General features: G+C 55.2%; 1 pseudogene; it reads left to right on the top strand.

The window, feature by feature from the left end:
- The first annotated feature begins 6,605 nt into the window (after positions 1 to 6,605).
- Positions 6,606 to 10,372, top strand: LOC128827344 (uncharacterized; annotated as a pseudogene).
- The last annotated feature ends 5,599 nt before the right edge of the window (positions 10,373 to 15,971 follow it).

Genomic DNA, 15,971 nt, shown 5'->3' on the forward strand with positions numbered 1-15,971 from the left:
CAGTGGCCTACATGGTATTCTGAGGCTTTTTGGCTACACTATGTGGCTCAAAGTCAGACCTTTTCCCCTGTCACTCCCCACCCCCCACTCCCCTCCACACACACTCTGTCACTCTGTACAGTGTGTACAATGTAAAACTTTTTTTATCTTCTTACCAAGAATCCACCTTTGACCTTAGGTACTCCATCCTCCACGAATGGGTTCTGAGATCTTAACTGAATAAAAATAGAGAAATGTATATTAGACATTAGGGAAATCTTCCATGCATTTAAAGAGAGATGATCGGGCAATGGGAGTATCTTGTCTTCTGAAAGTGACCAGTGCCAGGTGCTTCAGAAGGAATGAACATTACTGGGCAATTTCAAGTGTTGTACAGTCCCAGCTTCTAGCACGAGAGGTTTAGGATACCTGGAGCATGGGGATTGAGTCTCTGACCAACTTGACTAATAGCGACTGATGGATCTGTCCTCCATGAATTTATCTAATTCTTTTTTGAACCCAGTTATACTTTTGGTCTTCACAACATCCCTTGGCAATGAATTCCACAGGTTGACTATGCATTGTGTGGAGAAGTACTTCATTTTGTTTTAACTCTACTGCCTATTAATTTCATTGGGTGACCCCTTTTTCTTGTGTTATGTGAGAGGTAAATAGTACTTCCCTACTTTGATAGGTGGATAGAGAGATGTTATGGTGATTGGTGCTCTCTCTCTCTCTCTCTCTCTCTATATATATATATATTTAGGATCACTGGCTAGACAAAGGATTATTATTGACTTGTGAAGATAGGGCTGTTTTTCAGGTTGGTACTCATCTCATTAATGATAGGGCAAAGGAATTAATTAAACAATGAGGTGATCTCTGCAGTTGAAGATGGCCTTAAAACTGTTTCCATATCTCATACAATATCCCTCTGTTTAAGAGACTGATTAAGTCCTATTTAGGTTAAGATTCTTTCAGGCTTTTCTTTGTTAGCTTTGTTTTCATTTGGAATCCTCTAGGTTCAAAGTTACAGGAATAATCTATATAATGCCCACTGAGAACTAGGCTGAAACCCCGGTGGCCCCACAACTCCATTCATAAAAAAACTCACACAGTTCTATTATATTGGGTACATGGAAAAACTCACTTACTTCTGAGGTCTGAATGCCAAATCTTGTATGTACCAAAAACTCAAAATTGCTACAGTATAGCACGGCACCAACTGTCTCTCTCTGAGGCCAAGTTGAGCACTGACTTTTGTTCATTGCCTCAAGAGCTTTGCTTGGGCTAGAGGATGTCACAATGAAGGCTGTGGTGCAATTGCCATGACAACCAGGTGTTAACTCACAAACAGGGGGTGATGTAGTGGCTGTTATAGATGTGTGCATCCTGCCTGCCCCTGCCCTGCCCATTTGTTTATGACTATGTGCCCTCTCTAGAGACTAGCCCAAAAAGAAAAATAAAACCTTCAAGTTTAGGGAGAACTGGTGGTAATTCTCTTTGTGCTCAAGTGACAGAGGCCTATTTTTGGAGCTGAAGATCCCGAGTTCTGCTTCCCATGCTTGGCTAACAGCCGGCGTCTCTGGTGTCTGTCTGCAGTCAGCCCTGGTTCAGTAAAAGTAGTCCATCACAGAAGGTGTAGTTCATCACATGACAGGTAGCTAGAGAGAGGAGGATAGAACAGGTGAATCAGGAGATCTGGGTTCTTTTTATGGTTCCGCTTTGACTGACTGTGACTTGTAGAAATTGCTTAACATCTGTGCCCCAGGGACTGACTCCAGAGAATATTTTGTAGGGATATTAAAGATGGTACTAACAGTGATTCTCCCAAGTGACAGTGACCCCCTCATAATTTGTCCCGCACACTTTGAAATCCAACAGTTTCACCCAGTACAAAAATGTCTTGGGTCTTCTGTTAAAACTTGTAAGCTACTGTCTGTAGAAACCATTGATTATATCTAGGGTGACCAGATCACCCAAATCAAATATCAGGACGCGGGGGGAGGGAGGAGGGTGATGCGGGCGGGGGCGTGGCGGGGGGGCGTGGCAAAAACAAAAAAACAACCCTTCCTCCACAAGCGCTGGAGGGAGGCCCAGGCTACTATCGCGCGGCGGCCCCGGAGTGAGGGCAGCAGGCCCCAGCCCCCCCCCCGCCCGCTGGTGTCCCGCAGGGGAATGAACGGGGCTGTCCCTTCCCCCACTGCCATGTGCTGCTCCTGCCCTATGCCTTGGAGCTGCTCCCAGAGACTCCTGTTTGCTGTGCGGGGAGGGGAGTAAGGGGGGCTAATGTCAGGGTGTCCCCCTCCTCCCTGCTGCTGCACCCCGCTTACCCCTTCTCCATGTAGAGCAGGGAGGGGACACCGGCAGAGAGAGACAGAGTGCTTGGGGCAGCAGCTGCTGTCTCAACTTCCTGATCCACTTCAAAAGACAATGCACTTAAGAGTGGGTCAGCTTCCTGAACGGGGCAGTGTGCATCTCTCTCTCTCTCCCCCAAACAAGGTGTGTGTCTGTCTCTGTCTGCTGTGCTGTCTCCCCTCCCTCCTGTTCGTGCTGCCTTGTGTGAGAGGCTACATTAACAACAATGTGTTAACCCTTGAGGGCTCAGCCGAGTGCTAGTTTAGGGTCACCATCCGGCCGGGTTTCCTCGGACATGTCTGACTTTTTCAGCTGTAAATGGCCGTCCGGGGGGATTTCTAATAAAGTAGAAATGTCGGGGATTTCCCCCTTCCCCTCATGCAGAGTGCGGCGCGGCTGATTGGACGGCTGGGCCTGATTGAAAGCTGCTCGCAGCCACTGGGGCCTCTAGCAGCCAGAGTCCCTGCCCCGCGCCCGCTCCCTCCTCCCCCGCAGAGCAGCGCCAGTGTTTGGCTGCACGTGGAGCTCGCAGCTCTCCCTCGGCCTGGGGGGGGGGCAGACAAGGGACAGGGAACGGGGGGGTTAGATTGGTCGGGGGTTCAGGGGGCTGTCAGGAGAAGGGGGTGTAGAGAGCGGTTGGGGCAGGCAAGGGACAGGGAACGGGGGGGTTAGATTGGTCGGGGTTTCGGGGGGGCTGTCAGGAGAAGGGGGTGTAGAGAGCGGTTGGGGCAGGCGGGGGACAGGGAACGGGGGGGTTAGATTGGTCGGGGGTTCGGGGGGGCTGTCAGAAGGGGTGTAGAGAGCGGTTGGGGCAGGCAAGGGACAGGGAACAGGGCGGTTAGATTGGTCAGGGGTTCGGGGGGGCTGTCAGGAGAAGGGGGTGTAGAGAGCGGTTGGGGCAGGCGGGGGACAGGGAACAGGGGGGTTAGATTGATCGGGGGTTCGGGGGGGCTGTCAGGAGAAGGGGGTGTAGAGAGCGGTTGGGGCAGGCGGGGGACAGGGAACAGGGTGGTTAGATTGGTCGGAGGTTCTGGGGGGGCTGTCGGGAGAAGGGGGTGTAGAGAGCAGTTGTGGCAGTCGGGGGACAGAGAACGGGGGGGTAGATTGGTCGGGGGTTCTGGGGGGGCTGTCGGGAGAAGGTGTAGAGAGCGGTTTGGGCAGTCAGGGGACAGGGAGCAGGGAGACTTAGACAGGGGGTGGGGTCCTGGGGGAAGTTAGGGTGGGGGGGTGTCTCAGGAGAGTGCAGTCAGGGAACAGGTAGGGGGTAGGGGAATTCCGAGGGGGGCGGGAAGTGGGAGGGGGCAGGGCTAGGCGGCACCCCGTGTCCTCTTTTTTGATTGTTGAAATATGGTAACCCTATGCTAGTTCATCATTTAGCAGCAAGGCATTCCCTGGGAAATATCCCTCCCTCTTCCTCCCTCTAACTTCACCACCTCAACCAAGCTTCACAATCATCATAGCTGTGAACAGTATTAAATTGTTTGTTTAAAACGTATACTGTGTGTATATCTATATAATATATTGTTTCTGTCTGGTGAAAAAAATTTCCCTGGAACCTAACCCCCCCTATTTACATTAATTCTTATGGGGAAATTGGATTCGCTTAACATCGTTTAGCTTAAAGTCGCATTTTTCAGGAACATATCGACAATGTTAAGGGAGGAGTTCCTGTACACTTTGCGCCTAGAAAGTGATGGCCATTCATATGTAAGCATTTGTTAACAGTTATTGCATCATGGCATCTGAGATTATTTCTTGGCATCTGTTAACTTTTAGTACCTTCTTGGATAGGTAGAAAAATAGAAACAATAAAAAATTCTATTTGGACAATTCCTAGCAAGGCAGCAAGAAAATGGAGGATTGTGAACAATCCGGACAAGAAGGGCAATAAAGAAAGCAGACAAAGAAATGCAAGTGTGATGGGGTGTTCACCCCACACTTTCCTTGAAAGGGTTAATGCAGACTGAGAAGAGGGCTAATTAACCCACTAGGCCACAGCTGAGAGGAATCAGGTGACTAAGCAATCCACTGATTGAATGAGGAAGCCAGCTGAGGAGGGGATTATAAAGGCTGGAAATTGGCAGCAAAGGAGGGGAAAGTCTGTAGTCACTCCCTGGGAGAAGGGGGGGGTGTTTGGGCTGGCAAACCCAGTGAGAGGAGAAGCCAGGACAGGGCTCAGGGAAAGGCAGTAAGGCCGAGAAGGGAACAGGCTTTGATTGCTGGCTAGAGGGTCCCTGAGCCAGAACCAGTGTAGCGGGCTGGCCCGTGTTTCCTTGCCAGCCATTGACGGAGTGGCACTCCAAGAAGCGGCGGCTCCGGACACCAGCACTCCAAGCGCGTGCCTGCCGGTCGCCGTGGGGGCAGCAGTCAGGCTGCCTTCGGTGGCATGCCTGCGGGAGGTCCGCCGGTCCTGCGGATTTGGCGGCAATTGGGCGGCGGGTACGCCGAAGCTGTGGGACTGGCGGACCTCCCGCAGGCATGCCTCCGAAAGCAGCCTGCCTGCTGTGCTTGGGGCGGCAAAAAAGTTACAGCCGCCCCTGACTACAAGGCAGTGAATGGGAAGACTGCTTAGGACTGCTGAAGGAAGACCGGCTCTCTTCAATATCTTCATTAACAACTTAGATATTGGCATAGAAAGTACGCTTATTAAGTTTGCGGATGATACCAAACTGGGAGGGATTACAACTGCTTTGGAGGACAGGGTCATAATTCAAAATGATCTGGACAAATTGGAGAAATGGTCTGAGGTAAACAGGATGAAGTTTAACAAAAACAAATGCAAAGTGCTCCACTTAGGAAGGAAAAATCAGTTTCACACATACAGAAGGGGAAGAGACTGTCTAGGAAGGAGTACGGCAGAAAGGAATCTAGGGGTTAGACCACAAGCTAAATATGAGTCAACAGTGTGATGCTGTTGCAAAAAAAGCAAACATGATTCTGGGATGTATTAACAGGTGTGTTGTGAGCAAGACACGAGAAGTCATTCTTCCGCTCTACTCTGCACTGGTTAGGCCTCAGCTGGAGTATTGTGTCCAGTTCTGGGCACCGCATTTCAAGAAAGATGTGGAGAAATTGGAGAGGGTCCGGAGAAGAGCAACAAGAATGACTAAAGGTCTTGAGAACATGACCTATGAAGGAAGGCTGAAGGAATTGGGTTTGTTTAGTTTGGAAAAGAGAAGACTGAGAGGGGACATGATAGCAGTTTTCAGGTATCTAAAAGGGTGTCATAAGGAGGAAGGAGAAAACTTGTTCACCTTAGCCTCTAAGGATAGAACAAGAAGCAATGGGCTTAAACTGCAGCAAGGGAGGTTTAGGTTGGACATTAGGAAAATGTTCCTAATTGTCAGGGTGGTTAAACACTGGAATAAATTGCCTTGGGAGGTTGTGGAATCTCCATCTCTGGAGATATTTAAGAGTAGGTTAGATAAATGTCTATCAGGGATGGTCTAGACAGTATTTGGTACTGCCATGAGGGCAGGGGACTGGACTCGATGACCTCTCGAGGTCCCTTCCAGTCCTAGAATCTATGAATCTATGCAATAAGGACTGAGTAAGGATGTAGTAAGAACTGAGTAGGAAGGACTGAGAAGGCATCTAGTAAAGAATGATTAACCATGTAGTAAGGACTCAGTAACCAAGTAGTAAGGACTGAACAGCCACATAGTAGGGACTAAGGCCCAGCTTTATGAAGGTATTTAGGTGGCCAATGTTGCAGAGAGGCCCAAGTAGGACTTACCAAGTCTTACACAGGTTAGGTGCCTGCAGCTCATGGCAGGTCAATGGGAGTTAGGCACCTAGCTCTGGCACTTTTGTCAAGCCCAAGAGGCACCTACCTGCATTCAGGTGTCTAAATACCTTTGGAAATCTTGGCCTAAGTAGACGTGTAGTCATATAATTATCATCCCTAGCTCTTAGTAGCCTTTGTCATCAGTCAGTCTCAAAGTACTTTACAAATGAGGTATGGTGGGGAAACCGAGTCACGGGGAGGGTAAGGGACTTGCCTATGGTCACCCAGAAGGCCAGTGGCAGAGTTGGGAATAAAACACAAGTCTCCTGAGGCTCTGTCTAGAGGCTTTATCCTCTCGTGAATGACAAGCCAAAATACAGAGACTGTAGTAGAGTCTGTGGGGTCACCATGTGGTAGGGATGGAGTAACCGTGTAGTAGGGACTGAGTAACTGTGCTTCCCCGCTCTTTGAGCTGTGGTCAAGTGAAAAATTCTCTTAGTTCTCCAGAATGCAGCTCCTGGCCAGTAACATGTTATGCCCCATGGTGTCTCGGCAGATCACAAAGATACTCATGGGCATTGGGCAGGTAGCTTTCGGCATCATCTTCACCCTGGCGAAATGAGCACCAGCTAATAGCGATACATGTGGGGACCCCCTTTTGGACTGGGATCCTGGTAAGTCCTAGTGGTGAGGGCTTCGGGGTGTGTGTGTGAAAAGAAGGAGGACATCGTCTCCAAATCCTCACTGTAGCGTGGTTTAGCCAGCCAGCACCGTGCCCTGAACCCGGCTTCCCGGAGCATAGCCAGTGGTCTTTGGAAGCCCAACTGGCACAGCCAGGGGTGGCAGAGTGGTGACTGAGGCACTGGCTGTGGGGCTTGGAGAGCCCCCTGACCTGCCGCTGACCTGCTGGGTGAGCTCGCATGTCCCTTCTGTGAGTCCTCCGGGTGGCCACTGGCTGTGTGTCTGTGCAGAGCCCCGACCTATCACAGGGGCTTCTTTGGTCCCCATCCCGCAGCACCTGGACCCCTCCCCCATCTTCAACTGAGTCCCTGTGGGGCAAACAGAGCCTCTGGCATGGGGGGAAAGGGAAGAATGTAGAACCCAGAAACCCCCTGGCATGGAAGGGAGGGGAAGTGGGGGACACATAAGGCCTTTGGCATGGTGGGAAGGGAGCCTCTGGGATGTGTAATGAGCTTGAGTAATGTGTGACCTCTCCCCCTCCCCCCCCCGCCGTGTATTGATCCTCACCCTGCCTGTGAGGGAGGGAGTGCCATTATACCTAATGCATGGAGGGGAAACTGAGGTACCAAGCGAGTGGGGGGCACTGGGATGGTCTCACCTGTTGGGTGAAGAGTGGGCGGCAGCTTTCACCCATCTCTGCTTTTCCCCCAGTACATCCTTTCGGGGTTCATTTGTGTGGCGGCTGCCAAGAACCCCAAGATCTCACTGGTAAGGAATGAGGTTTTTGTCCCCTGTTTTTTGAGCCAGTTGGAATATATTGGGGTTTCCGCCCAGGGAAAGTTAAATGAAACATGAAAAATTTGGGGGGGAATTCACTGCAAATTCCAAAGGAAAATTTTGACTTTTTTCCCAACATTGAAAATTCTCATTCAAAAACTGCCCAAACGGATGAAAATTGAAACATTTTACTCAAAAACTGTCACAAAAGGAAGAATTTCCAGGGGGAAATTGCCCAAAATTGAAAAATTTCAGCCCAAAACAGCCACCAAAAATTCTCCCCCCCTCCCAAGTTTTTTCAGACGGAAACAGCAGCCCACCCCAAAAAGCTAAAAACGGCCAATTGACTGCCAAAATTTGCCCAAGAAAGAGCAAATTTGTAGCTGGAAGGTGCTAAAAAGTGCAGGGAAAATGAAAAATGTCTACTCAAAATTGCCCCAAAGCCCAAAACGTTGCTACTGAAAACTGCAGCGAATGGCTGAAAGCCACCCGTTTCGGGCTGAAGATTGTAACGAGGAACAGAAGAAGAGCTCTGGAGATTAGGCTGGCTTGCCTCTTTCCCCAGCGGAAGCTGGGATCTCACCTGCCTTGTCTCTCTAGACACTAAAATCTCCACCGACCTGCTGTACCGTGGAGACTGGGCACAGGCCAAGGGCGTCTGGAGGGGTGCAGGATTCAAGGGCAGGAGGGTGGCTGGGGGGATGCAGGGGTGGGAGGTGTGGGGTGCGTGGATGACATAGCTGGGCCTCCTGGCCCCACGTCTCTGACGCCTTCTCTCCCAGGTGAAGGCCATGCTGGCTATGAATACCCTCAGTGCCATAGTGGCCAGAGTGGGCATCATCCTCTGTTCGCTCTCGTTTATCTTCTACTACCCGCACGGAACCTACCAGTGGATCAAGGAGTCCAAGTCCTGCGCGCCGATCTCCCGAGTGCCTGCGGTGAGTCCGGCCGCCCCCCGGGCCTGCCCAGCTCTGCCCCGCGAAGCTGGGGGCACTGGTGCTATCTGTGACCCTGCTCATCAGGCCGTGGCCCAGGAGTTGGGACTGATGCCCTGAACGCCATTAGGGGGCGCCATGCTGTAGAGACGGGGCAGGGGCTCAATGAAGGGCACAGCGCTGCAGGGAGCAGGGTGGGAGGTCCCTAGCGGGCGCCATGCTGAAGGGAGCAGGGCGGGAGGATCAGCAGGGGGCGCTGTGCTGTGGGGAGCAGGAGGCTCAGCAGGGGGCGCCGTGCTGTGGGGAGTGGGAGGCTCAGCAGGGGGCGCTGTGCCGCGGGGAGCGGGAGGCTCAGCAGGGGGCGCTGTGCCATGGGGAGCGGGAGGCTCAGCAGGGGGCGCCGTGCTGTGGGGAGCGGGAGGATCAGCAGGGGGCGCTGTGTGTATTGTCAGTCAGTCCCTTGTGGATCTCCCCTGGCCAAGATACCATGCCTGGGGTGGCCACGATTCTCCTCGCCTTCACCATCCTGGAGTTCTGCATCTCCATCTCCGGTGCTGCCTTCGGGTGCAAAACACTCTGCTGGGACAGCTACAGCGACATGGTGACAGCCTCTGTGCGAGGGGCTGGGGGGCTGGGAGCCAGGACTCCTGGGTTCTATCCCAGGCTCAGAGAAGGGAGTGGAGTCTAGAGGTTAAAGCCAGGGGTGAGGACTCCTGGGTTCTATCCCTGAGTATGTGAAAAATTTGTCATAGAATCTCAGGGTTGGAAGGGACCTCAAGAGGTCATCTAGTCCAACCCCCTGCTCAACCCCAACTAAATCGTCCCAGCCAGGGCCTTGTCAAGCCTGACCTTAAAAACCTCTAAGGAAGGAGATTCCACCACCTCCCTAGGGAACCCATTCCAGTGCTTCACCCCCCTCTAGTGAAAAATTTCAGGTTTCAGAGTAGCAGCCGTGTTAGTCTGTATCCGCAAAAAGAACAGGAGTACTTGTGGCACCTTAGAGACTAACAAATTTATTAGAGCATAAGCTTTCGTGGACTACAGCCCACTTCTTCGGATGCATCCGAAGAAGTGGGCTGTAGTCCACGAAAGCTTATGCTCTAATAAATTTGTTAGTCTCTAAGGTGCCACAAGTACTCCTGTTCTTCTAGTGAAAAAGTTTTTCCTAATATCCAACCTAAACCTCCCCCACTGCAACTTGAGACCATTGCTCCTTCTTCTGTCAACCCATCTTCTTTTTAGGTCAGTTGACAGATGTAGGAACCGCCCCCGCTCCCCCCGCCCGTACTTCCCTAGGGGAGTTATTCCATGAACAATTTGTGTCTGTGCACTGCCCTCTAGGGCTGCATGGGAGTGTGGGGAGATGGAGGGAGGAGTAGGGGCTACAGGGGAATGTGGGGGGGCAGGGGAGTGGTTGTCCCAAGGGCTGTCCCTCATGCTCTCCTCCTGTCTCTCCCTCCAGTCTGTGGTGATTTATCAGAACATGGGGCCCCAGCTGTCTTCGCCAATGACCCCCCGAAAGCCCCACCCCCTTACCAGGACACCCAGACCCCCTGAGCCGTGCCCCACGCCAGCTGCCAGCCGACCCCAACCATTGCGAGCTGCTGCTGGCCCTACAGTGGCCCCCAGGGGGCAGCGCAGCATCTGCGTCAGCATCGTGGCTGCTGACAACTGGGACTCGCTCCTGATGGTGCCATCTACACTAATGGTGTCACAGCTTCCTGCTGCGGATTTAAAGAGACAGTTCGAGACTACAGTGTGGAAAATTACAGCTTCTTTCTTTCTTCTCCGCTGCCGACAGGATCTGATTCCTCTCTGCTGCACATTCACCCCTGATCTCCCGACACCCAATAAACGTGTTTCATACGAACGACCAGCCCCAGTTTCTGCCTCTCTTATTCATCAGGGTCCCTAGACTTGGTGTAGGGACAGGGGCAGCCGAGGCACAGCCAAAATGCTGGACCTGGGGTGGGCACCTGAGAACAGGTGAGCTCGGTGCATGGCACAGGCCTGCGGCGCAGAGAGAAAGGCAGCGAGCTGAGAACAGGTGAGCTCGGTGCGTGGCATAGGCCCGCGGCGCAGAGAGAAAGGCAACGAGCTGAGAACAGGTGAGCTCGGTGCGTGGCACAGGCCTGCGGCGCAGAGAGAAAGGCAGCAAGCTGAGAACAGGTGAGCTCGGTGCGTGGCACAGGCCCGCGGCGCTGAGAGAAAGGCAGCGAGCTGAGAACAGGTGAGCTTGGTGCGTGGCACAGGCCCGCGGCGCTGAGAGAAAGGCAGCGAGCTGAGAACAGGTGAGCTCGGTGCACGGCTCACACCCGCAGTGCTGAGACAAAGGCAGCGCGCTACGTGCTCTAAAATCCACGTGGGAACTTGGATTGCCTTGAGAGCTGGTGTTCCTCTTGGGGCTACAGGGTAGGTTTAGAGCTATAAATCTTGGGCAATTTGAGCGAGGGGTTCCCGAGAGGCACCCCTCCCCCAAGAAAACAGCTTTGCTTAAGGTGAACAGATTCTCCCCATTCTCTTTGCACCCAGACAGGGGTCAAGCCAGCGGTTGGTTCCTGCCCTGAGCAAGCTCAGTCACTCACCATTTATCCCGGCTAGTACGTGGCACCAACCTGCCCCTCGAGGGAGCAACGCTGAGCCCGGGGTTCACCTGAGAGCCTGCCCCTGGAGACGGGGGTGTGGTTACCAGGCACGTGCCAAGGGAATGATGCGGAGCCGGCGGAGTCAGCACACCCAGCTGGGCTGCCAGCCGGGCCGAGCTCCCCGAGCTGGTGGAGGTTAAAGGAGCATGTTATGGGCATGAAACCTGAGCCAGCCCCAGGCGCTGGCAGTTCAAATACAGGCACGGACTGAAATCGGGGGGTGAGGGAGTAAACCTGTTGCTAAACTGTACCTGTGTTAAAGGCGGGCAGGGGAGATTTGGGCACAGCAGCAACTTGGGAAGGGCTCAAAGGAACTCAGACATGCAAAGGCTGGTGGAGAAGGGAGTGAACATTAGGGGCTGGAAGGGGGGGAGCGGAGATTAGAGTGGAGGTGGTTATGGGGAGGGGGCTAGGTGGTAGGGGACAGGAGTTAGGGGGATCCGAGGATGGGGTGGGGATTATGGTGACACTCCTCTGTGCTGGTTCTGAAAAAGTGTGTGAGTGGGGGGGGCTCTAGTGGTTAGAGCAAGGGAGCCAGGACTCCTGGGTTCTCTTCCAGCTCTGGGAGTGGAGTGGGGTTGAATAGTTAGAGCAGGAGGGAAGGAGATAGAAGTTAATTGCAGGGAAAATCTTCCCCTCCCCCCCAATCTGGCTGCCCCTGGAGGGGACTGTTGAGAACAAGCTGTTCTCTCCCTGGGGCGGGAAGTGCCTGGTCTGGGGAGGAAGAGGAACTAAGGAGAGTTGGGGAATGGGGGGAGCCGAGGAACTAGCCCTCGGGTGGGGCAGACCAGGATCTGGGCCCTGAAGGGTTAATATTGAGCAATGGTTTAGCAATGACTCCTGCCAGTAACTGTGACCCTGGAGCTGTGCTCAGCCCCCCGCATCCCGATGCCCCCTGCCCCACTCCCCGCAGCCCAGCGCCCCCCGCCCCACTCCCCGCTGCATGGCCCCCCCGCCCCACTCCCCGCAGCCCGGTGCCCCCCACCGCACTCCCCGCTGCATGGCCCCCCCCCGCCCCACTCCCCGCAGCCCAGCGCCCCCCGCCCCACTCCCCGCAGCACGGCGCCCCTTGCCCCACTCCCCGCATCCCGATGCCCCCCGCCCCACTCCCTGCAGCCCGGCGCCCTCCGCCCCACTCCCCGCTGCATGGCCCCCCCACCCCACTCCCCGCAGCCCGGTGCCCCCCACCGCACTCCCCGCTGCATGGCCCCCCCCGCCCCACTCCCCGCAGCCCGGTGCCCCCTGCCCCACTCCCCGCAGCACGATGTCCCCTGCCCCACTCCCCACATCACAGCGCCCCCCGCCCCACTCCCCGCAGCCCGGTGCCCCCTGCCCCACTCTCCGCAGCACGATGTCCCCTGCCCCACTCCCCACATCACAGCGCCCCCCGCCCCACTCCCCGCAGCACGGCGCCCCCCGCCCCACTTGGATTTGAGAGGTGAATATCAGTGCCTGGCAGCCATCCCTGTGTGGCGTTATGGCCCCCCCAGAGGTGGCTGCATCTCAATACCAGGCAAGCCATCCCTGTGTGGCATTATGTGCAGCTGATCCCTGGCTGCCCCTCCCCAGAGGTGGCTGTATCTCAGTGCCAGGCAAGCCATCCCTGTGTGGTATGTGCAGCTGTTCCCCGACTCCCACCCCAGAGGTGGCTGATCTGTTGTTTCTAATCTCAGTTCTTTCTTTGCATGACATGGCCAGATGGAGACCAAGATGCAGAGGGGGAAAACACATCTAGCGCAGGGAGTGGGCATCATGTGGAAGATGGGGTGACCAAGGGTGGGAGCTTCCCACTCCAGGCCAAACCAGATCCCCTCCACGTAGCCCCAGTCATAGAGTCATAGAATCAAGGAATATCAGGGTTGGAAGGGACCTCAGGAGGTCATCTAGTCCAACCCCCTGCTCAAAGCAGGACCAACACCAACTAAATCATCCCTGCCAGGGCTTTGTCCACGCCCACAATCATACAGCAGGTAACTGCTCTGCCCTCCAATGTGCCCCCCAGTCCCTCCAGTGGCAACAGCCCAGTTAGGTGTGACTTGGCTGGGAAAAGCTCCCTACATAAGAGCTCAGACTGAAAAGAGTGACAGGGATGTTAAAAATGGAAGAAGGACCAGCTGGGAGAGCAGGGGGCTGTGGGTCAGGAGTGAGGGCCACGGCCGAGCTGCTGAGGGGAACCCCAGGGCTGGGATAGCAAGGGCTGCAGGTTGGGAGTGAAGGGCACCGGCAGAGCTGGCGGGGGTGGGGGGTGGGGCAGAAGGGTCCAAGATCTGAGTCTCACCCTCCTTTGATCTCCCTGCAGCCACCACAGGGTCTGGAGGCTCCAGTTCCAGCAGCACGAGCACAACCGCTTCAGGTAGGAGAAACAACCAGCCCCCACCCCCATCCCACCACCCCAGAGGCAGCCGCATCTCGGTGCTAGGCAAGGGCTCCCTGGGTAACCAGCCCCAGAGGTGGCTGCATCTCATGGTCGGGTGAGGGCTCCCTGGATAACCAGCCCCCCACATCCCACCCCTGTTACCAGATTTGCCTGTTACTTTGGGGTACGCTCATTTATTAGGGTTACTCTTCTGGGGGGAGTGTCGGTAATTCTATCAATGTACTGCTTGTGTCACTTGTGTTCTCATACAGAGCTCTACTTCTCCCTTCTGCAAGTTCCCCAGGACCTAGGTTCCCCAGGGCTGGGTTCCTCCAGCCCCAGAATCAGACACACGCACACACAGACACACAGACATACACACAGTCTGAGCGGACCGGGTCAATCAGCACTTTCAAGCTGATCCCCTCTATGTCCCTGGACTCAGCAGGCTGGGTCGAGCAGCACCTCCGAGCTGTCACCCTCCTAAGCCACAGGTTCAGCACGTCCCTATCCCCACTTTCACGTTACAATCGTTCCGGTCAGAACCCACTTGATGAGCAAACCCCACAGGATTTTTGGGCGCTGCAGGGATCTGTAGCTTAGGTCAGAGAGGCGTAGCTGCAGAGCGAATGGGGAAGCCAAAAACACAAAAGAGAGAGGGCGGGAAGCAAACAGCTTAACCATAAAAGTTATTTATTGCCAGGTAGTAACAATACAAGGGGAGCCAAACAAAGAAAACAGTGACATTATTGAATCTAGCTTAAATTTGATTACAAAAGTCCGGTTTAGAAAACTATAAGTGATCACACAAGTCAGGGTCAGAAGGCTACACCTAGAGAGAGAGCTGGGTTCTCGCCACTCTGTGAAGCTTGAACCCGTCGGGGGTCCCAGGTGGTGGTGGTAGGGGAGGGTCCAGAGTGCTGGAGACAGGCAGAGCCCCCAGCACGATCAGTCAGGAGAAGACGTCTCAATGGAACTGATGCAGATGTTGGATCCAGGCATCAGAACACTTACTTGAGCGTGGGTAGGGGTTTTTGTAGGGAAAGAGCAATGGTGTCTGGGCGGGAGGGTGGTGTCCTTCATGAATCAGACAGGCTGGATACTGCACCCTGGTTCCCCAAGAACATAGAGCTGACAGGTAACACCCCAGAGGCGGCCGCATCTCAGGGCTGGGCTAGGGGTCCCTGGATAACCCCCCCCACATGTCCCACCCCAGAAGCAGCCGCATCTCAGTGCCAAGCGAGGAGTCCCTGGATAACCAGCCCCCCATACATCCCACCCCAGAGGCGGCCGCATCTCGGGGCCGGGCGAGGGCTCCCTGGATAACCAGCTGCCCTGTGCCCCATCCCAGAGGCAGGTGGGGGGGAGAGCAGGTCTTAGCTGGGGTCTCTGGATCCTTTGCACCCCAAAGCTTGTTCTTTCTAGGCTCCAAGAGGCCTGTTACCCACAGAGAGCCCGGGAGCTCGGCCAGATCAGGTGAGTGCCCTGGGGCCGGATCGGAGCCGGAGCCCCCCAGAGGGGAAAGGTCCCTGCCCTATTCCTCCTCCCCCACCCCCGAGCTGGGCATTTGGGGTAATTCTCTCTCTGCCCCCGCAGGAGCCGGCCAAAGCCAAGAGGAAATCTTCACTTACGGTGGGTAGCAGCTGTTCCTGCCTCGAGCAGCAGGGGGTGCTGCTCCTCACCTCACTCGACTCACAGTCGCCCCCTTCCCTCCTCCCTTCCAGATTACCACTCCCTGCGCAAGTGGGGCCTGAGAGCCTAGGGTTACCATTCGTCCGGATTCTGCCGGACATGTCCGGCTATTTTGAGTTAAAAATAGCATCCGGGGGGAATTTGTAAATGTCCGGATTTCCCCCCCATGCAGAGCGCGCGCGCTGACAGGGCAGCCGGCCGGATCGTGCCACTCACACGGGGCTCTGGCAGCCAGAGCCCCTCCTCCGCTTCCCCCTCCCCTCCCCTGCGACTTGAGACCACTCCCCTCCTCTCTCCCCTCCCTCCCCCTCCCTGCATTCGCAGATCGCCGGCCGGCCGTTCGCATCGGGCCTCCGGCAGTCTGGAGCTCCTCCCGCTCCCCCTCCCCTGCTGCCCAGCGCGCCGCCCGCAGCACTCTGTTCTGAGCGGCACGGTAAGGGGGCCAGGGGGTCGGAGAAGGGGCAGGGAGGTTCTGGAGGGGGTAGTCAAGAAACAGGGAGCAGGGTTGGATGGGTCGGGAGTTCGGGGGGGGGCTGTCTGGGGGTTGGGGGTGTAAGGTTTTGGGTAGTCAGGGTACAGGTAGGGGGTAGGGTCCTAGGGGGGCAGTTAGGGGACAAGGAACAGGGAGGCTTAGGTAGGGGGTGGGATTCTGGAGGGCAGTTAGGAGCAGGGGTCCCAGGGGGGGCAGTCAGGGGACAGGGAGCAGAGGGGTTTACATGAGTCGGGAGTTCTGGGGGGGGGCTGTCAGGGGGTGGGGAGTGGTTGGATGGGGCGTGGGAGTCCCTGATGTCTGTCTGGGGGTGGGGGTGGGGGTGTGGATA

Source organism: Malaclemys terrapin, chromosome 21, assembly GCF_027887155.1.
Source record: "Malaclemys terrapin pileata isolate rMalTer1 chromosome 21, rMalTer1.hap1, whole genome shotgun sequence".
Classification (NCBI taxonomy): domain Eukaryota; kingdom Metazoa; phylum Chordata; order Testudines; family Emydidae; genus Malaclemys; species Malaclemys terrapin.